The sequence below is a fragment of the Apodemus sylvaticus genome, chromosome 2 (genome assembly GCF_947179515.1).
Source record: "Apodemus sylvaticus chromosome 2, mApoSyl1.1, whole genome shotgun sequence".
Taxonomy (NCBI): Eukaryota; Metazoa; Chordata; class Mammalia; order Rodentia; family Muridae; genus Apodemus; species Apodemus sylvaticus.
This window is the reverse complement of record NC_067473.1, coordinates 66,382,727-66,405,790: the sequence shown is the minus strand read 5'-3', so window position 1 is coordinate 66,405,790 and position 23,064 is coordinate 66,382,727. Positions and strand designations below refer to the sequence as shown.

Sequence of the window (23,064 nt, the reverse complement as noted above, 5' to 3'; positions counted from 1 at the left end):
AAAGTCACCTTCCTGTTTTCTTTCATCTCTGCACATTACGTTGTTTAAGAAAAGTGAGGGCTTTATGGCACTGTACTGCCTGTATTTCATTATGTTTTCTCAGAAGTAGGTTCCCTGAATAGGCAATGTGGGGAGGAGGGGACTAGCCTGAGGGCTCCACAACCATTACTCATCACAATCAACATCCCTCTGTATATACGCCATTCTCAAGCAAACTTACCAATGGCCCTCAGCTGCTCATCAACATCTCTTGGGAGCTTGTTAGAATCTCAGTGCCGAGTGAAGCCCTGAATTAAAATTTGTTTCTTCTCAAAAAATTAGATTCCCAGGTGATTTTTGTACACAATAATAGTTGAGCTACAATGATCCACATGATTTACTATTAGAATTTTTAAATAGGAAATTGTATATGAATTTTCTTGTATGAGGCCTGAAGAATATTAGAGGGTAGATGAATCTAATCTAGCATGTTCATGGTCCTGGAATAAATCCCATCAACACACACACACACACACACACACACACACACACACACACGGGTGCAGGGAGGGGGATTGTCCCCATTGCAATGTGAAGGGCCCGATGAAAAGAATTTGATATCATATCCACACTCATTTTTAGAAGAGCCAACCTCCCTTAGTAAAATTTTCGTCAATCCTTATTTCTGGCATCAGTAACGAGGACAAAAACTCCTCAGAGTCCCATCCTGCTCTGTTATTACACTTTCTGAGTAACTTTAGCCAGATGGCCCAGCCTTTGCATTGCTTTTACAATATTGTGTAGAGAGACATGGAGATAATTTGGTTTCGCATATCTGCCTTGCTGAGACAAAGGTCCACAATGCACACTGTCAAATGAGCCACCTGGATTGACATGTGACAGCTTTCCAGCTTTCTGAAAGACAGCATGAGATTCTAGTACTAAACTATAGTAGTTGTTTGGAAAGCATACTTTGGTTAAAGCCATGCTGTTACTAAACAACAGTGCATTGGAAGTGCAAGGGAACTTGTAGTTCATTGAGGCTCACTTGCCCATCTCCCATTATGTGTGCGTGTTTCCTGGCTAAGTCATTCATCCTCTTGGTCTATAGATTTTACTAAAAAGAAACTCAGAAATGGAGCAGTTCAAAGTCAACAACAGCAACAAGGAGAAGAAGAACAACAACAGCAACTCTGTGTAATTATAGGAAATTTAAATTTTAAGTTGTAATCATTATGCTAAATGTGACTCCCTTTAACATTTACTTCCTGTCTGGTATGTTTCTATTTGTGTTACATAAGGTAATCAGTAGGAAAGTGAGCTATTACATACTCCCCTTACAGAGTATTTATGAGTCAGATCTTACCATTGACCAATTTCCTAGAGCCCTCACTGTCCTCGTTGTGACTTCTGGTTTCTCGTTAGGTGGATGTTGGACTGTTTAAGCAGTATTAATTATGCACAAAACTAGCTGTGATAATATATAGTGGAAACTCTCTTTCCTTGATTTGTTGACTAATTTTTTTCTGTTACCATCAACTAAGATGGTACTCCATGGTACAAGATACAGTGATAGCTCATGTTGCAAGTTCATCTAAAAATTAATCTCAGTTTTAAAGACAGCTAGTAATTATTGGATACTGATGTACAGGGCTCTCCTCCAAGCCAAACCACCCTCATCCTTAGCAGTCTGGCTGGGCCTGCTTGCAAATGAACATTTCAACTCAGTTGTTGACTGTTATCATTCCCTCACAAAAAGAGAGGGCAGAATGGGTTATAGGACCATCATCAGAGTAGCCAGCCACCAGTTCAAGCCAGCAGAATATAATTCTGTTCTCATTCCATGTAGCCTCTAGAGCTCAGGGACAGGTTAGAGTACATAGTCTGGAAAGCAGTTGGGGAGGGAGCTCCATCTACTCATCCATAGAGAAGTTACCATCCATGTTATGTACAGACCTTCCAGTGTGGCTGCTTTAAAGCCACCCATATTCTTGGCCATAACCTATCATTCATGGCTTTGTAAACAATACTGATAAACTCCCTGGTTGCCTAGAGTGAACTTTGGTGGAATCATGCCTTGGCTTGTTTTGGAAACCTTAAGAAGAGAGATGTTTATATCTCCCCCACAGAAGGAGTTTTAGCAACAAATCCAATTATATTTTGGAACCAGAAGATGTAAAGTCCTACAAAGCATGCTGCCTGATTTGAGTTCAAAATTTTGCATGGAGAGATAAAACTGCATAAGTTATCATATGCAAACCATTCTGAGGCTGCAGTGGAGGATAACCTCATTATTTTTGCTTAATTTGAAAGTTAATTTGAAAAAACTCTTTGCTACTTAAGTTGAACTTGTTGGTGTAAGGAACAGTTTCAAAGACTGAGAAAAAAGAGATGAATTCCTGAGAGGTAACTGAAAATATAAACTGATGTAAATAAATATGGTATCTAGCATAAGCAACCAAGTCTCGGAGGTGGAATTAATAAGTTGAATTTCTAGAGAGTGGTCATGTGTATTAACCATCAGATGCCTTGGGGGTTTGGGAATGTTTTCTGAAAAATTCTCCGCTTCCTGAAATAGGCAGCATCATGTTGCAATGAATTTTAAATGTATACTGTGAGAATCTGCATAGATACTTTGCATTTCAGGACAATGATATATTCACAAAAGATCTTATTTTGTAGGATTTTATTGCTTACAAACTTCAGATACCTAGAGGAAGTTGAGAAAACTTAACTACTTTGAGACACTTGGTTTACATTTTTGGCAGCAGCTTAGGTGATCCAACCATATTTTGTTCAGGTCTTCCATTGAGTGGAAGTATTTCGATGGTAGCTGAGATACTGAAGTTAATTTCTTCTGGTCACCTTTTTCTAAGTTTGTGGAATGATAGAGGGAGTAAAATGTGTGACATTTTCTCTTCTTTGATCATAGCTAGCATGTATTATGACAAAAATAAAGAACTCAAATGAGTCCTTTGAACACAATTCCAAGATTGAGAGAGTCCAAAGCTTCTGGCTAAGTTTCCCTCAGCCTGGAGGAATAATAGGAACATGGGTGAACATTGGAATCAATCAGGATGCCTTTGGAAAAGGCGGGTCTTCGCTGTGGTTCTTAGTATATGTGAGAAGTAAAAACTCAGAAAGGTGAAGCTTACTTCCGTAGAACTGAAAGTAAAGAAAATGGAAAGGGTGCTGAGACTAAATAAGAAAACCCATAGGCAAATGGTATTTATGCTCTGGAGACAATCTCACCTCACACAGAACCCACTGTGAATTTGTCAAGAATTAGACAGAGCCACAGTCACAAAGTCATAGTCAAGGAAGTAGTGCTGACACAAAGGCAGTGCTATTTAAATTACCTTACCACTTCTCTCCCTTAACTGCACATAAGGAATTTTGTCACCTATAGCAGAGCAAGGTAGCTGGTAGATGGCACTACTGCCTATCTTTGCTTAGTGCCACATTCAGTGATGAGGAATTTGAAAGTGAATATGATAAGAACATTCACACCATAAAAATGGGAACTCTCTAAATGACAGTGCACAGAGAGCTGGTGGTTAAATGTTTACCACCTTCCTTGGTGTCTGTCAGACATTATGACAAGAAAGGGGAAATTAAATGGTCAAATAATTATTGAAACTAACATGGCTACTATGGAAAATTTCAAACTTCATTTCATTTTTATGAAACGTTTGTTTTTGAGAATTTCATACATACAATGTATTGATTAAATTGATTACATGTTTCCTCACCTCCAAATCCTTCCTTATCCCCTCCACAAGCTTTGCCTCTTCACTTCATGTATTCATTCTTTCATACAATTTTTAAGATTGCATTTTTAAATTTTATGTATGTAGGTATTTTATCTTCATGTATGTATGAACACCACATATGCTTTCCATGAAAGAAGAGAATGTTGGATCCCCTGGAACTGGAATTATACATTGTTGTCAGCTGTCATGTAGTACTGGGAATTGAATCCAGGTTCTCTGGAAGAGCAGACAAGTCTTTCCCACCATTGCTCCTAAAAGATAAACAAACAAACAAAATAAGAACAAACAAACAAACAAACAAAAAACCTTACTGGGTCCAGTTAGTGCTATTTGTTTATGCCTGAGTTTGGGATTCTCTACTGAAGTGTGGGTAATTTCTTAAGAACCATGTTGTTCAAAGAAAATGACTCCCTTTCCCTGAGAAGTCATCAGTTGCCAATAGCTCATTGGCTAGAGACAGAACTCTATGATCCATGCAGATATTTTGCTGACTTGACCAAGGCCAGGTCTGTGTAAGCAGTTGCTGGGAGTTTGTGTGTACAATGGTATTGTATGACAAGGATGTTTTTACCACAGGCTTCCTCTGGCTCTTACAGATACCTGCCTTCTTTCTCCTTGATGATCCCCAAGCCTGGAGAGATATAGGGTGTAATATGAGTCACATGTAGAGCTAGAAACTCCTCAGTATCTTCTTTTCTACACAATGACTATTTGTGGGTCTCTGTAATAATTGTCATCTGCTGCAAAAAGAAGCTTCTCTGGTAAGGGTTACAAGACACATTAATCTATGGACACCAGGAACTGGACAGATGGACAAAGTTTTAAAACTTTGATACAGAAATGCTTTTCACCTTTCCCAGCTGCTAAAATCCTATTTATGCAGTTTCCATTTCTGTTAGCCATAAAAGACTTATTCCTGAGTTTATAACGTCAATTTAGTTTACATTTCCTCAAAAAAATGCACACCCTCATGTCTTGCTCTAATCCTCTCAGTTGAAAAACAGTCTAATTTTCCGGTTCCTATTCAGTGGTATATGTGTGATGACAATGGATTCTTACATTAGTCATTTAGAACTCCAGGTATTCTAGAACACTGGGGTATGAATGCTAGACAATCAGAGTGTGAATACAAAGAGAATCTCACAGCCTTGAAATCTTGCTTCTATTTGAATGAGTTCTCGGCATGGGCCATAGCCTTGCCCTTTTGCCATCCTGAGATGGCTCACTGACGTAAGCTAATTATGTGAAATAGAATCTAGTTCACAGCTTTCCCAAAAGACTTCAGTACTGATACATAGCTATTGTTCTCATTTCCTTGGGAAAGGGGAACTATAGCAAAGGACTATAAAACACCAAGCAATTAACATTGAGCATGACTGAATAAAACCATTTGCTTAAAAGAGAAATACCTCACATAGCCTTTGAAGTGTTTACAGATACTATTGCAATAAATAAAGCATTAACCTTTAAAAGTGACATTGGTATTTGAGTGGCTTCATCACTAGCTGTGTGATGTTTTTATTTGTTGAGTTAATCAGAATAAAGTGATTTTATTTAAAAAATAATGTAAATACAAGTGACACTGAATCTATGATTTCCTTCTACCAGCAGGTGTCCCTTTCAAGTGATGGCAGCTAACTACACAATCACTGGTAGAAGGGCTATTAGAATTATTGTCAATGTAGAACTAAGAACCAGACAGAATTTCAGTAGATCAACACTAAAGGTAGCCTTGCATGAAGGAGAGCAGAGCAGCTCTAGATCCTGAAGACTCCTACATTCAGTTAAGTCTGTGTTAGATCCAGATGAAGGAGCATTTCAGGGCTAAGGAAATACAAATTAATCAGATTCTGTTAGCAGTTCCTCTACCTCTTTTACTAACTTATTCTTCTCTCATCCAGCTTTTGACCCATCAGTGTCAGAAATGCTAACTATAGCCCTATATCCAGTACCTTCGCTATGGGCTCATATATCACTCTGTTAGGTACAGACAAACTCCTTATTAAGATAAATGGTGATCAATCCCATCCCCTCCTTCATTATATAGAGAAACTTGCAAAATGTCTTTCTCCATTTCTTTCCTACTCAACAGCACATGTTCAGCAGAGTGTTTCTCTTGGGATGGGTGACTGGTGAATCTGTATTTCACTGAAACACTATGGATGCAAATGGAATGAAAAGTATGTACAAAATCAGTTTGCAAAGATTGAGAAGATTTGCAGAAGTTGTTAGGAAGATCATTTTTATCCATCATCCTTTTGTTTATAACATGAATAATTTACAGAACAATAAACAGAATTTAATTTCATCTAAAATGTATCCATTGGTTCAACAGCCACAATCAGAAACTGAAACCTGAAACGTAAGGAGAGTCTGAGTTGGGTAAAAGCTGTTGCAGGAAGAAGCATAATTCTAGAAAAACAAGGAAAGTGGAAACTTCTTAACACTTCATTGTAGGATCACACAAGAGGGGCCAAGGGGCTCCTTCCTGAGCTGTGTCTCTTAGGCTATACTCTGTGCACTAGCTACCTCAAAGCAACCTAACCTACTCCATTTAAAAAATGATCATTCGTTATTGTTTAGTTTTCAAATTAAACTATTATCACACCACGTTCTACTGCCAACTCCGTTCCTTCCCGTTCCTTCTGCCAACCCCTCAAGTAGACATATGTAATGAATTGTAGAAAGAAGCTCTTGTGTACTGTATGGAAGCATCACCTATCAATATATAGCTGATGTCTAATTAGCTGAGACAGGAAATTATTATTATTATTATTATTATTATTATTATTACTATCCTGTCTCAGCTAATTAGACATCAGCTATTAGCTAAGGAGAGGGTAACTCTTGGATAGAGTCAGGCATGGGAAGAAAATCACCCCAAACTCTGAGGAGACAGATGTCTGAAACTGAGGAGAGATATGCAGCCATGTGGCACACATAGTCTAGAATAAATGGCTTAATTAAATTAGGAGCTTGTTGGAAAATAAGCCCAAGCTTATGGCCTAGCCATTTATTCATAAGAAAAATTAGGTCTGAGAGTCATTATTTTGGGAATGGTGGCATGTGTGGAAAGATCACAGTTACAATGAATAGTTCACATATCTAAGAATAGATCCTTACTTATAATTTATAGTCCCAAAATTGGGGTCATATTCTCTGATGAATCAAGATATATTTATAGAAAGAGTGTGTCAGAATAAGACAAACTGAAACTATTACAGAAAATCATAGATTAAGCTGACACCATTTTTCTCTCATCCTTCATTGATAAAGGCTTGGTAACTGCATTTTTTTAAATTTCACACTATAATTGATGCAAGGAATAAAAATGGAGCTGGTAGAAGTCTTGGAAAGAACAGGAATTCAAGGCCCATACCTAAACATCGTTAAAGCAATATACAGCAAACCAGTAGCCAACATCAAATTAAACGGAGAGAAACTTAAAGCAATCCCACTAAAATCAGGGACTAGACAAGGCTGTCCTCTCTCTCCATATCTTTTCAATATAGTACTTGAAGTTCTAGCTAGAGCAATTAGACAAGGTAAGGAGGTCAAGGGGATACAAATTGGAAAGGAAGAAGTCAAATTATCACTATTTGCAGATGACATGATAGTCTACTTAAGTGACCCCAAAGCCTCCACCAGAGAACTCCTACAGCTGAAAAACAACGTCAGCAAAGTGGCTGGTTATAAAATCAACTCAAGCAAATCAGTTGCCTTCCTATATTCAAAGAATAAGCAGGCTGAGAAAGAAGTTAGGGAAATGACACCCTTCACAATAGCCACAAACAATATAAAGTATCTTGGTGTGTCTCTAACCAAACAAGTGAAAGATCTATACGACAAGAACTTCAGGTCTCTGAAGAAGGAAATCGAAGAAGACCTCAGAAAATGGAAAAATCTGCCATGCTCGTTGATCGACAGGATTAATATAGTTAAAATGGCTATCTTACCAAAAGTAATCTACAGATTCAACACAATCCCCATCAAAATCCCAACTCAGTTCTTCACAGAGTTAGAAAAAGCAATTCTCAAATTCATCTGGAATAACAAAAACCCAGGATAGCTAAAACTATTCTCAACAACAAAAGAAACTCTGGGGGAATAAATATCCCTGACTTCAAGCAATACTACAGAGCAATAGTGCTAAAAACTGCATGCTATTGGCACAGTGTCAGACAAGTGGACCAATGGAATAGAACTGAAGATCCAGAAATGAATCCACACACCTATGGTCACTTGATCTTCAACAAAGAAGCCAAAAACATCCAGTGGAAAAAAGATAGCCTTTTCAACAAATGGTGCTGGTTTAATTGAAGGTCAGCATGCAGAAGAATGCAAATTGATCCATTCTTATCTCCATGTACTAAACTTCACTCCAAGTGGATCAAGGACCTCCATGTAAAACCAGACACACTGAAACTAATAGAAAAGAAACTGCAGAACTCGGCCTCCCACCAATCAGGAGAGGTGCATCCATCTTGGATTCAGACTCCAGGGATGGGACAGACTGAGGTACACAAACATAATCCGAGGCCAACACCACGGTGGTCTGAGCCCAACGGGCGTTGGCCTGCACCCAGGCCCTGGGCTGGTCAGGGGGCCATCGGGGTGCCAACCCAGCCAGGAGGTTTTTTGCCCGGGCCTGCACGCGCATCGCCGCCTTTTTGCCTGCAGGACGACAGAGAGCTCTGGCAGGCAGACCTGTAACAGGCATAGCCTGAGGCTAACAAAGCGGGGGTCTAGGCCCCAAAAGGCACAGGACTGACCCCAAGAACTGGGCGGCTTGGTGGGCCATCTGTGAGTCAACCCGCCCAGGAGGTTGTTAGCACAGCAGACTCTCCTGGCTCTTTCAGGGAGCGCAGGCGCGCATGCCCACCATCCTAGTCACCTGGCAGACCCAATTAACAGTCATAGCCCTAGGGGAACTTTGCTCGGACCTTGGCCTCCCAGGCTTCTGCCTGGACTCAGGGACTGGGCGGCCAGGCTAACCTTGTGTGCGACAGCCCGGTTGGCGGATCGGGTGCCAAACGGAGTGAGCGAAACACAGGGGAAGTCACAGCAGCATACACCGTCGGCACTCCCTGGGGGTGCACACAGGCTCCATCTGGTCCACAGACACAATCTGTGGCAAGGCCTCAGGCGGAAGCCCTCAGCTCTACTCTCTCCGCTTCCGGAACCAGATCAGCCTGGGCGGCAGCACCACAACTCCAAGTCCTGCAAGAGGCTAGCTGGGCTTCCGGGCAGCCAGCTGGGAGAAGTCAGTGTGCTCCAGTGAATCCAGCAGGCCCCAGCGGGAGCCTTCGGGTGCCTGCTTTGGGATCTGAACAGCCTGGGCAGCAGCACCCTGTCTACAAGCAGTGCAGAAGGTAAGCTGTGTACCAGAGGCCAACTGGGAAGGGGCAGCTTGCACTGGTGAGTCCAGCACTGACAAGACAAACTAACACCAGTGAGAACTAGATGGCAAAAGGCAAACGCAGGAACGTCACTAACAGAAATCAAGGCAATATGGCAACATCTGAACCCAATTCTCCTCTACCAACATGTCCTGGATACCCCATCACACCAGTAAAACAAGATTTGGATTTAAAATCACTGGTCATGATGCTGGTACAGGAACACATGAAGGACATACTTAAAGAAATTCAGGAGAAAATGGATCAAAAGTTAGAAGCCCTTGCAAGGGAAACACAAAAATCATTGAAAGAAATCCAGGAGAATACAAAAGCCAACAAGGAGGAAATGCAAAAAACACTTAAAGAAATACAGGAGAACTTTGGTCAACAGGCTGAGGTCATGAAAGAGGAAACACAAAAATCTCTTAAAGAAATACAGGAGAACTTTGGTCAACAGGCTGAGGTCATGAAAGAGGAAACACAAAAATCTCTTAAAGAATTACAGGAAAGCACAAACAAGCAAGTGAAGGAGCTAAGCAAAACCATCCAGGATCTAAAATCAGAAGTAGAAACAACTAAGAAAAGTCAAAGGGAGACAACTTTGGAGATAGAAAGCCTTGGGAAGAAATCAGGGGACAGAGATGCAAATATCAACAACAGAATACAAGAGATAGAAGAAAGAATCTCAGATGCTGAAGATTCCATAGAAACCATGGACTCAACAGTTAAAGAAAATGCAAAATGCAAAAAGCCTATACCCCAAAATATCCAGGAAATCCAGGACACAATGAGAAGACCAAACCTAAGGATTATAGGGATAGATGAGAGTGAAGATTTACAGCTTAAAGGGCCAGCAAATATCTTCAATAAAATTATGGAAGAAAACTTCCCTAACCTAAAGAGAGAGATGCCCATGAATATACAAGAAGCCTACAGAACTCCAAACAAACTGGACCAGAACAGAAATACTTCCCGTCACATAATAATCAAAACACCAAATGTTCTAAACAAAGAAAGAATACTAAAGGGAGTAAGAGAAAAAGTCCAAGTAACATATAAAGGAAGACCTATCAGAATCACAGCAGACTTTTCACCTGAGACTATGAAGGCTAGAAGGTGCTGGGCAGATCTCATGCAGACTCTAAGAGAACACAAATGCCAACCAAAACTACTATATCCAGCAAAACTCTCAATCACCATAGATGGAGAAACTAAGATATTTCATGACAAAACCAAGTTTACCCAATATCTATCCACAAACCCAGACGTAAAAAGGATAATAGGAGGACAACACCAATACAAGGAGGGAAACTTCACCCTGGAAAAAGCAAGATAGTAACCTTTCATCAAACCCAAAAGAAGTTAAGCATTCAAATTTAAAAAATAACGTCAAAAATGATAGGAAGTAAGAATCACTATTCCTTAATATCTCTTAACATCAATGGACTTAATGCCCCAATAAAAAGACACAGACTACCTGAATGGATACACACCTCAGGGTCAAAGACAAACACTACCTTAGAGTAAAAGGCTGGAAGACAATTTTACAAGCAAATGGTCTCAGGAAACAAGCTGGAGTAGCCATTTTAATATCAGATAAAATTGACTTTCAACCCAAAGTCATCAAAAGAGACCCTGAGGGACACTTCTTGCTGGTCAAAGGAAAAATACAAAAAGAAGAACTGTCAATCCTGAACATCTATGCCCCAAATGCAAGGGCACCCTCTTTCGTAAAAGAAACTTTATTAAAACTAAAAGCACACATTGCACCTAACACAATAATTGTGGGTGACTTCAACACTGCACTTTCCTCAATGGACTGATCAGGAAAACAGAAACTAAACAGGGACACAATGAAACTAATTGAAGCTTTGGACCAATTAGATTTAACAGATATATATAGAACATTCTATCCTAAAACAAAAGAATATACCTTTTTCTCAGCACCTCATGGTACCTTCTCCAAAATCGACCATATAATTGGTCACAAGACAGACCTCAACAAATATAAGAAGATAGAACTAATCCCATGCCTCCTATCTGATCACTATGGAGTAAAAGTGGTCTTCAATAGCAACAGAAACAACAGAAAACCCACATACACGTGGAAACTGAACAATACTCTACTCAATGATACCTTGGTCAAGGAAGAAATAAAGAAAGAAATTAAAGACTTTTTAGAACACAATGAAAATGAAAACACAACATACCGAAATCTATGGGACACAATGAAAGCAGTGCTAAGAGGAAAACTCATAGCCCTGAGTGCCTCCAAAAAGAAAATGGAGAGAGCATACATTACCAGCTTAATGACACACCTGAAAGCCCTAGAACAAAAAGAAGCTATTTCGCCCAGGAGGAGTAGAAGGCAGGAAATCATCAAACTCAGGGCCAAAATCAATCAAGTAGAAACAAAGAGAACCATACAAAAAATCAACAAAACCAGGAGCTGGTTCTTTGAGAAAATCAACAAGATAGATAAACCCTTAGCCAGACTGACCAAAGGGCACAGAGAAAGTATCCAAATTAACAAACTTAGAAATGAAAAGGGAGATATAACAACGGAAACTGAGGAAATCCAAAAAATCATCAGATTCTACTACAAGAGCCTGTACTCAACACAACTGGAGAATCTGGAGGAAATGGACAATTTCCTTGACGATACCAAATACCAAAATTAAATCAGGACCAACTAGACCATCTAAACAGTCCCATAATGCCTAAAGAAATAGAAGCAGTCATAGAAAGTCTTCCAACCAAAAAAAGCACAGGACCAGATGGCTTCAGTGCAGAATTCTACCAGACCTTCAAAGAAGAGTTAACACCAATACTCTTCAAACTATTGCACAAAATAGAAACAGAAGGAACACTACCCAATTCCTTCTACGAAGCCACAATTACGCTGATACCAAAGCCACACAAAGATCCAACAAAGAAAGAGAACTTCAGACCAATTTCCCTTATGAACATCGATGCAAAAATACTCAATAAAGTTCTTGCCAACCCAATCCAAGAACACATCAAAACGATCATCCACCATGATCAAGTAGGCTTTATCCCGGGAATGCAGGGTTGGTTCAATATATGGAAATTCATCAATACAATCCACTACATAAACAAACTCAAAGAACAAAACCACATAGTCATTTCATTGGATGCTGAAAAAGCATTTGACAAAATTCAGCATCCCTTCATGCTTAAAGTCTTGGAAAGAACGGGAATTCAAGGCCCATACCTAAAGATAGTAAAAGCAATATACAGCAAACCGGTAGCCAGCATCAAACTAAATGGAGAGAAACTTGAAGCAATCCCACTGAAATCAGAGACCAGACAAGGCTGCCCCCTTTCTCCTTATCTTTTCAATATTGTACTTGAGGTACTAGCTCGGGCAATTCGACAACATAAGGAGATCAAAGGGATATAAATTGGAAAGGAAAAAGTCAAACTATCATTATTTGCAGACGACATGATCGTCTACCTAAGTGACCCAAAGAACTCCACTAGAGAGCTCCTACAGCTGATAAACAACTTCAGCAAAGTGGCAGGGTATAAAATCAACTCACGCAAATCAGTGGCCTTCTTATACTCAAAGGATAAGCAGGCTGAGAAAGAAATTAGGGAAATGACCCCCTTCACAATAGCCACAAACAGTATAAAGTATCTTGGGGTGACTCTTACCAAACATGTGAAAGATCTGTATGACAAGAACTTCAAGACTCTGAAGAAGGAAATAGAAGAAGACCTCAAAAAATGGGAAAACCTCCCATGCTCATGGATCGGTAGAATCAATATAGTTAAAATGGCCATTTTGCCAAAAGCAATATACAGATTCAATGCAATACCCATCAAAATCCCAACTCAATTCTTCACAGAGTTAGAAAGAGCAATTATCAAATTCATCTGGAACAACAAAAAACCCAGGATAGCTAAAACTATTCTCAGCAACAAAAGAAAATCTGGGGGAATCAGTATCCCTGACCTCAAGCAATACTACAGAGCAATAGTGTTAAAAACTGCATGGTATTGGTACAGTGACAGGCAGGAGGATCAATGGAATAGGATTGAAGATCCAGAAATGAACCCACACACCTATGGCCACTTGATCCTCGACAAAGAGGCTGAAAACATCCAATGGAAAAAAGATAGCCTTTTCAACAAATGGTGCTGGTTCAACTGGAGGTCAGCATGCAGAAGAATGCGAATTGATCCATCCTTGTCTCCTTGTACTAAGCTCAAATGCAAATGGATCAAGGACCTCCACATAAAGCCAGACACTCTGAAGCTAATAGAAAAGAAACTGGGGAAGACCCTTGAGGACATCGGTACAGGGAGAAAGTTTCTGAACAGAACACCAATAGCGTATGCTCTAAGAGCAAGAATTGACAAATGGGACCTCATAAAATTACAAAGTTTCTGTAAGGCAAAGGACACCATCAAGAGGACAAATCGGCAACCAACAAATTGGGAAAAGATCACCAATCCTACATCAGATAGAGGGCTAATATCCATTATATATATAAAGAACTCAAGAAGTTAGACTCCAGAAAACCAAACAACCCTATTAAAAAATGGGGTACAGTGTTAAACAAAGAATTCTCACCCGAAGAACTTCGGATGGCAGGAGAAGCATCTTAAAAAATGCTCAACTTCATTAGTCATTAGGGAAATGCAAATCAAAACAACCCTGAGATTTCACCTTACACTAGTCAGAATGGCTAAGATTAAAAATTTAGGGGACAGCAAGTGTTGGAGAGGGTGTGGAGAAAGAGGAACACTCCTCCACTGCTGGTGGGGTTGCAAATTGGTACAACCACTCTGGAAATCAGTCTGGCGGTTCCTCAGAAAACTGGGCACCTCACTTCCAGAAGATCCTGCTATACCACTCCTGGGCATATACCCAGAAGACTCCCCACCATGTAATAAGGATACATGTTCTACTATGTTCATAGCAGCCCTATTTATAATTGCCAGATGCTGGAAAGAACCCAGGTATCCCTCAACAGAAGAGTGGATGCAAAAAATGTGGTATATCTACACAATGGAGTACTATTCAGCCATTAGAAACAATGAATTCATGAAATTCTTAGGCAAATGGATGGAGCTAGAGAATATCATACTAAGTGAGGTAGCCCAGACTCAAAAGGTGAATCATGGTATGCACTCACTAATAAGTGGATATTAACCTAGAAAACTGGAATACCCAAAACATAATCCACACATCAAATGAGGTACAAGAAGAAAGGAGGAGTGGCCCCTGGTTCTGGAAAGACTCAGTGAAACAGCATTCGGCAAAACCAGAACAGGGGAAGGGGTGGGTGGGAAGACAGGGGAAGAGAAGGGGGCTTATGGGACTTTCGGGGAGGGGGGGGCTAGAAAAGGGAAATCATTTGAAATGTAAATAAATTGTATCGAATCAAAAAAAAAAAAAAGAAAAAGAAAAGAAACTGAGGAAGACCCTTGAGGACATGGGTACAGGGGAAAAGTTCCTGAACAGATCACCAATAGCTTATGCTCTAAGATCAAGAATTGACAAATGGGACCTCATAGAATTACAAAGATTCTGTAGGGTAAAGGACACTGTTAAAAGGACAAAACAGCAACCATCAAATTGGGAAAGGATATTCACCAACCCTACATCTGATAGAGGGCTAATATCCAATATATACAAAGAACTCAAGAAGTTAGACCCCAGGGAACCAAATAACCCGATTAAAAATGGGGTACAGATCTAAACAAAGAATTTTCACCTGAAGAAATTCAAATGGCCGAGAGGCACCTTAAGAAGTGCTCAACATCATTAGTCATTAGGGAAATGCAAATCAAAACAACCCTGAGATTTCACCTTAAACCAGTCAGAATGGCTAAGGTCAAAAACTCAGGAGACAGCAGGTGTTGGCGAGCATGTGGAGAAAGAGGAACACTCCTCCACTGCAGGTGGGGCTGTAAGATGGTACAGCCACTCTGGAAATCAGTCTGGTGGTTCCGCAGAAAACCGGACATGACACTTCCAGAGGACCCTGCTATACCTCTCCTGGGCATATACCCAAAAGATTCCCTGGCATGCAATAAAGGCACCTGCTCCATTATGTTCATAGCAGCCTTATTTATAATAGCCAGAAGCTGGAAAGAAACCAGATGCCCCTCAAAGAAGGAATGGATACAGAAAATGTGGTATATTTATTTACACGATGGAATACTACTCAGCAATTAGAAACAATGAATTCACAAAATTTTTAGGCAAATGGTTTGATCTGGAAAATATCATCCTAAGTGAGGTAACCCAATCACAAAAGAATACACATGGAATGCAATCTCTGATAAGTGGATATTAATTAGCCCAGAAGCTCTGAATACCCAAGGCACAAATCATATAACAAATGACTCCCATGAAGAAGTATGGAGAGGGTCTTGATCCTGGAAAGGATTGATCTAGCATTGGAAGGGAATATAAGGACAGAGAAAAAGGAGGGAGGTGATTGGAGAATGGATGGAGAGAAGAAGGTTTATGGGACATATGGGGATGGGGGATCTGGGAAAGGGGAAATCATTTGGAATGTAAACAAAGAATATAGAAAATAAAAATATAAAAAAACAAAACAAAAAATGGAGCTGGTATTTTATTCTGTAGTTAGCATGAGACATAATGTTATACATACATGCCCACATACCTGTATGTGTACATATTTATATGTATATTTATTTAAACAAACATATAAGGCTCATTCAAATAAACTTGTTAGAGTAACTATAATCTCTATGCAGATGAATTTGGATAGTAGTTGATTTTATCTTTCTCTGAATATTTGCTCCATGGAATCAAATTTCCAATACGTTTTTTAAACCAAGGAAAATTTAATTTTATGTGCATGTGTGCAGGTACCTGCAGAGGCCATCAAAGCCCTGGAAGCTGGAGTTACTGAAAGTTGTGAGCTACCGGACATTATTGCTGGGAATGAAGAGCAAGAATAACTCTTAACTAATGACCCATCTCTCTAGCTTCTACCTTGTTTAATTTAAAATCACTCTAAATTTTCTCAGAGTACCTGATGGATTGTATTATGAAAAGCATGTCTCTGAGCTTTGGTTCAGTCTTCTAGTCTCTCTCACATGTTCTCATGAAAGTTTCTTGTGAAATCATCTTCCTCTGTTGAAGTTCAGTAGCCCATGGGAACGTGTTCTGAAGATCTCCAAGAAATGACTCTGTATTATGATTGTTTCATTGAGCTAATTGTTTGGTGGAGATAGGAACTGAGTATTCCTTCACTTTTTACCTTGCACCTGTTATAGTGATTAACGTGTAGAGGCCAGTCTATTTTGAGGAAACAAATGAAATATAAATAGAAAACTAATCAAATTATTAACTAATATATATGTGTGTGTGTGTGTGTGTGTGTGTGTGTGTGTGTGTGTGTGTGTATACACACACATATAGTTTATATCCATTATTCTCATGTAGCTCAAAAACTCATGGTACATGTACTCAGCCATGGGAATTCCCTCATGGGACATAGGTACATCTAAAAAGCACATGTGCACATATATACATATGTACATACAATGAAGACGCATGACACATCGTGATCAAAAAGCACATATTGGCTACTCTATTGAACGTAAAACACACAAACTTCTTCGGTCCTGCTACTTTCAGTCTCTTACTGCCTTGGGCTCTGTTTACACATTTATAATTTGAAGATGGTGATAATACTCAGCTGCTACCAATATTTTAGCTTGAATAGTAATCAAGCTAAAATATCATGATTCACACAACTATACTGAGTATTTAAGACACAAAAAACAGTTACTATGTTTTTCTTTTTATGATTATCATGCTGGTAGAAGTGCTATGTCCTTTACCTACCACATTTCCATATGCTTTTGAGAACCAACACGTGGGTGGTCAAAGCTTGATGAAGTACCTTAGAATAACAATTCATTACACGGAATATTGTAAAATATTTAAAGCACAAGGGAATAAGATTATGCAACACAAACTACCAAGAGCATAAAAAAACGAAGTTATGTATAGACATTTTTTACTTTTTTTATTTGGTCCCATCAAGATTTCTTTTGAGGTGGTGCTCTGGTAAGTCATTAACGTCATTAACCACAATGTAATTTTAAAAAGTTATTCAGTGGTGACACTTTTGAACCTTAATTGTAATTTTAAGGACTAAAGCCTATCCTTATGTGTGTGTTCCAAAGGGTTCTGGTGAGTACACAAGCAAAAGCCACTTCTTGTACTCTCAATGCCATATTTCCTTGCGCTGCTATCATTTAGATATTAATTCCTGGAAGACTGTCATAGGTGCCTGTTTTTCTGAATTCTCCACAGCATTATGCTAGTGGAAACAATGACATTAAAACTTCAAACAAAAGGCTAACAATAAAGATGGTACAAGAAGGCCTGGAATGTAAAAACAACCAAAGGTGGGAGAGTTGATCAGAGAATCAGTTACACCTGAGCCTGGTATTCAATTTCAGAGCTGAACCATAAATAGCAAAGATGAATTTACATCATTAAAAATGAGAAGGCTATATCATTTCCAAAACATTTAAGAATTAGTGGAGAACAGGAGTTAGAAAGACCGTAACAGCCAGATGTTGGGGAGGATTGCTATCAAATAATGTCTCTGGCCATGACAGAATCATTGCACTCATGAAGTTACAGTAACTGCACTTGCCTGAACAAGACCATCACAACATCAAGCCAGTCAAAACTTTCCAGCTTCATTGGGGGAAAGATTCACCAAGAGACACTGAAAGTTACTGAGAGTTACTGGCAGTCAGCATCCAGTCATTAGCATCGACAGAAATGAAAGTCAGTTTTTTTTTTCAGAGATGTGGCTTCTCTCAGGTTGCCCTGAATTCATGGATGGCCCTACACTTATGTATATTCAGACAGAATTAATTGTACTCAGTGGATTATAAAGAAAAAAGAAGAGGGTATGGAGGGAGTTGGGAGAAATTGGATAATGGTTGAGAGGTTGGGTATAATCAAGATACAGTATATACATGCATGCAATTCTGAAATAAACTAATAGAAACAATTTGGTGAGGAGATCAATACAATGTGAATAGGAAGCTGAGGATGGTGGGTATGATTGTTGGTGACAGGAAGCCTTGAATATGTGAAAATCACAGAGAATAGGGTTATAGGGTGTCTTACATAGGGTTTTATTGATGTAGAGAGACAACTTAGCCAAGGTGATTCTTATAAAGGCAAATGTCTAATTGGGGCTAGCTTTCAATTTCAAAGGTTCAGACCTTTATCATGATGGTGGAAGCATGGTAGCATTTAGGGAGACATGATACTGGAGTAGGAGCTGAGGGTTCTACATCTTGATATAAAGACAGCCAGAAGATGACAGTTTTCTGCAGGGAGCCAGGAGGACCCTCTCTTCTGCACTGGGCAGAGTCTGAGAATAGGAGACCTCAAAACCCACGTACACAGTGACACACTTCAACAAGGCCACAAAGTCACTCATAATGTCACGCCTCCTCATAGTGCCACTCCTTGTGGCTAAGCATTCAAACATACAAATCTATGGGACCCAAACCTATTCAAATCACTATACAGAGCTTTAAGACTTTATGCATTTTCTCAGGGAGAAAAAAAATCCAGATTTCTGGTGAATAAAACAATATAATTTGCTAATTCATAAACTTTACAGGTCAAAAGTTTGACATAGGTCTCCATGGGCTCAAGTCATTACATCATTGTAGGGTCCTTGTGCTTTTTATGCTTTCAACACTTGCCCATACAATTTGATACATAGCTCTGTTCCTCTGTAATCAAAGCCATTGACTTAGTATGTTGCTGTCCATTCTTCTATATAGTATCTTTCTATTACAGAACATAGAAGGGTTTGGGGGAAACTTTCTGGAGAAATTCTCAATATTGATATGTCCTGTAGATTCTACTTACCTAGATCACTTAGGGTAATCTCCATCTCAGTTTTTCACTTAATTTTATCTCCAGTGTCACACTGTTTGTTGCACCAGTTATATCTCTACATTTTTCTTTCTTTATTAAATTATTTTACTTATCTATATTTCAAAATTTGCTCCCTTCCAGGACACCCCTCTTCAAGTTCTTCACCCCATCTCCCCTCACCCTCCTGCCTCTGAAAGGATAGTTCCCCAATTGTCCATCCCCACCAGCATCCCTCTTCACTGGGGCATCAGGTTTCCACAGAATTAAGCACATCCTTTCCCACTGAAGCCATACAAGGCCATCCTCTGTTACACATGTGCCTAGGAACATGAGCCAGCCCATATATGCTTCTTGTTTTTTAGCTTATTCTCTTGGAACTCTGAGGTATCTGGGTTAGTTAACACTGTCGTTCTTCTTCTGGGGTTGCAATTCCCTTCAGCTCTTTCAGTGCTTCCTCCAACTCTTCCATATTGGTCCCTGACCTCATTCCAGTGGTTCGCTGTGAGTATCTGCATTTGTCTCAGTCAGAGGCTGGTAGAGCCTCTCAGAAGTCAGCCGGGCCAGACTCCTCTCTGCATACACAATATGGCCGTTGTAATAGTGTAAAGATTTGGTGTACATGCCTGGGATGGATCCCAAATTGGGCTAGTCACTGGGTGACTTTTTTTTCAGTGTCTGCTCCATTTTTGTCCATGCATTTTCTTTAGGTAGGAATGATTCTGGGTTAAAATTTTTGAATATGGATGAGTAGCGCTTTATTGGAAAACAGCCAAGTACCTGATTAATCAATGTCACTCCTCTACTATGTTCATGAATACTTCATTTTCTTCAATTCTATTTTTATTGGCTAGGAAAGCAATTGTTCTTTCACACTCTAGACTTAGTGTCCAGAGTATGACCAATATACACTCATATAATTTGAGAGGGAGCTGGGTGCATTTAGGAAGGATGAGAACATTGGAGGAAGCAAAGAATGGCATTTGATGTACATACAGTGCATATATTTTAAAGTAAAAAGATGTAAACAAAGATTAAGACATTAATTCTCAGGCTCTCAGGAAAAGCTTCCAGGTAAAATTACATCTCTCAAGGACCCAAGGAGCTGAAGGAGTTTGCAGCACCATAGAAGGAACAATATGAACCACTCAGTACCACCAGTACTCCCAGGAACTAAACCACCAACCAAAGAGTCCAGATGGAGAGACCCATGGCTCCAGCTGCATATGCAGCAGAGGATGGACTTGTTAGACATCAAAGAGAGGAGAGGCCCTTGGTCCTGAGAAAGCTAGATGCCCCAGTGTAGGGTAATGCCAGGAAAGGGAAGCGGGAGTGAGTGCATTGGTGAGCGGAGGTGGGGGTGGGGGTGGGGGTGGGAATGGGTTAGGGGATTTTCTGTGGGGAAACCAGGAATGGAGACATCATTTAAAATGTAAATAAAGAATATATCTAATAAAAAAAATAATTACATCTCTCTAACCTGCTGTTATTCATCTGGGTAAAATACATCTTCCTTTAACAAGATCAACTAACCAAATCACCCCAGAGCTCCCAGGACTAAACCACCAACCAAAGAGTACACATGGAGGGACCCATGGCTCCAGCTACATATGTAGCAGAGGATGGCCTTGTCAGGCATCAATGGGAGGAGAGGCCCTTTGTCCTGTGAAGGCTTGATGCTCCCAGGGCTGGGAGGAAGTAGTGGGTGGGTGGGGGAACTTCATCATAGAAGCACGGGGAGGTGGGAATAGGGAGCTTCCAGGGGAGAAACCAAGAAAGGGGATAACATTTGAAATGTAAGTAAATAAAATATCCAATAATAAAATAAGTCTGCTTTGGAAAGTAAAAGCTATAGTGATAGTATAATAATTATTTGCATAATTAAAATATGGTCAATTTGGAGATTATTACCTATTATTAGCACAGATTTAAAATTTAACTACCTATATACTCAAATGTCAATCACTGTGGTTTTTGAATTTTGGATAACATGAAATTATCACTCTGTAATGCTGGTCATGGAGAAGTCTAAATATTCTTAAAGAAATTCAGTTCAAATTAGTTCTAAAACAATTTATGTATCTGTGAAAGATTATGCCATGTGAATTCAAGCCAAGTTTTAATTTTTTCCTATGTGTGTGTGCAAAGATGTAATGCCCTTTAGAATGATCTGTCAGATAGTCAGTACACTAATATTTTACTTAAAGCATAATCTACTTATAGCAGCCACTTTGGGAGAAATTCATTTATTGCTACCACTATCTATAATACAGGTAGAGTTCACAGCATCTAGGGGCAATGATGTAGGCCACTTATTCTCAATCTCATCTGCTTTCCTTTGAGAACTGTTTATCTTTATTTTTTTCTAAACCTCTAGTTTGTAAAGAATTTAGAAGTTCTTCATAAAGGACAAATAAGAATTTTAAATGTAAGAGTCTTCATTCTAATATGTGAAATCAGAATCATATGAAATGTTAGAAATACATAGTTTATACACATACAAATCTGATCCATTTAGTTGGGAAAATTATGAAATGACTGACACCTACATAAAATATTTACATAAATGTTACACAATTGTTTTCTATCCAAGATCTATAGTAACTTTATTGGTAAATTGTACTAGTAAATATTATAATTTATATATCAAAAAAGGATTTGTGATATATATATATATATATATATATATATATATATATATATATATGGATCCCAAAACATATAAAAAAATTTTAAAGTAACTGAAATGGGTAAAAGGACAGAAATAAGCACTTTCAGTAGCATGACTTTGAATACATATAAACATGATCATTTTGCAGATTTGAAAATTAACAACCAAAAATAGCATTTGATATTGTCACTTCTAGCTATCAGTGGTGGTAGGGGTAGGGGAGTGGGCATGTTAGAGAAGTGAGGAAAAGTTCACTTACAAAGACACTAAACAGTAATTTATCAACATTCAAATTTCTGATATTAAGTTAAAAACTGTATTCTAGAAGCATTTGGTATACTTATGCATAAGAGAAGAGTGATAGCTGACTGAAAGAACTGAATGATGTGGACACAGGCCCTTGTTCCCACCCCAGAAGCAATCTCCAGTTAATAAACACTTATAAATGAAATTTATTCTTCTCCAAAGAAGTCTCCCTGTTTGTGACTGCTGTGCAATAGATGGCCAACAGAAAAGGAGCTCAACAGTGGCTTTGGAGGCTCCTTTATCATAACGTGTCAGAAATTATTTTTTCCTCTTTTTATTATCTTTTACTTTTTAAAAAATCATTTTATTCATTGACATCTCAAATGTCAATGAATATTCTTTGGTATCCTTCTTCCCAGTTACCCCTCCACAAACTCCCCCACTCCATGCCCCCTCTTTCCCTCCTCTTTGCCTCTATGAGAACGCTCCTCCACCCATTCACCCACTCCCATCTCACCCCTCTAGTCTCCCCCCATGCTGGTGCATCAAGCCTCTCTCCCCTCACATTGACATCAGAAGACCATCCTCTGCTACATATGTATCTGAAGCCATGGATCCCTCAATCTATACAATTTGGTTGGTGGTTTAGTCCCTGGGAGTTCTGGGTTGTCCAGTTAGTTGATACTGTTTTCTTATAGGCTTGCAATCCCTTTCAGCTCCTTCAGTCCTTCCCCTAACTCTCCCATTGGGGTCCCTGGATTCAGTCTGATGGTTGGCTGTGAGTACCTGCATCTGTATTGGTCAGGTACTGGTAGATCCACCAAGGGAAGTCTTATTACTTTCCTGTCTGCAAGTGCTTCTTGGCATCAGCAATAGTGTATGTGTGTGTGTGTGTGGGGGGGGGGTGTCCTCAGATGGCATGCAGTCTCTGGATGACCTTTCCTTCAGACTCTCTTCCTTTTTTTTTTTTTCCCTGTCTTTCCTTTGGCCAGGGACATTTCTGGGTTAAAAATTTTGAGATGGGTAGGTGCTCCTATCCCTCAACTGGGGGCTGGACCTATC

The 23,064-nt window shown here is 39.4% G+C and overlaps 1 long non-coding RNA gene across 3 annotated transcripts in view; it reads right to left on the bottom strand.

Moving 5' to 3' along the window:
• Window positions 1-2,666: 2,666 nt before the first annotated feature.
• LOC127678547 (uncharacterized) overlaps window positions 2,667-23,064 on the bottom strand; it is a 136,932-nt gene continuing 116,534 nt past the window's right edge. For 2 of the 3 annotated variants that reach the window (XR_007976591.1, XR_007976593.1), the window contains one exon: window positions 2,667-4,003. This is a non-coding gene — a long non-coding RNA (uncharacterized LOC127678547). The remainder of the gene's footprint in view (window positions 4,004-23,064) is intronic. The other variant, XR_007976594.1, reaches the window with a different exon arrangement.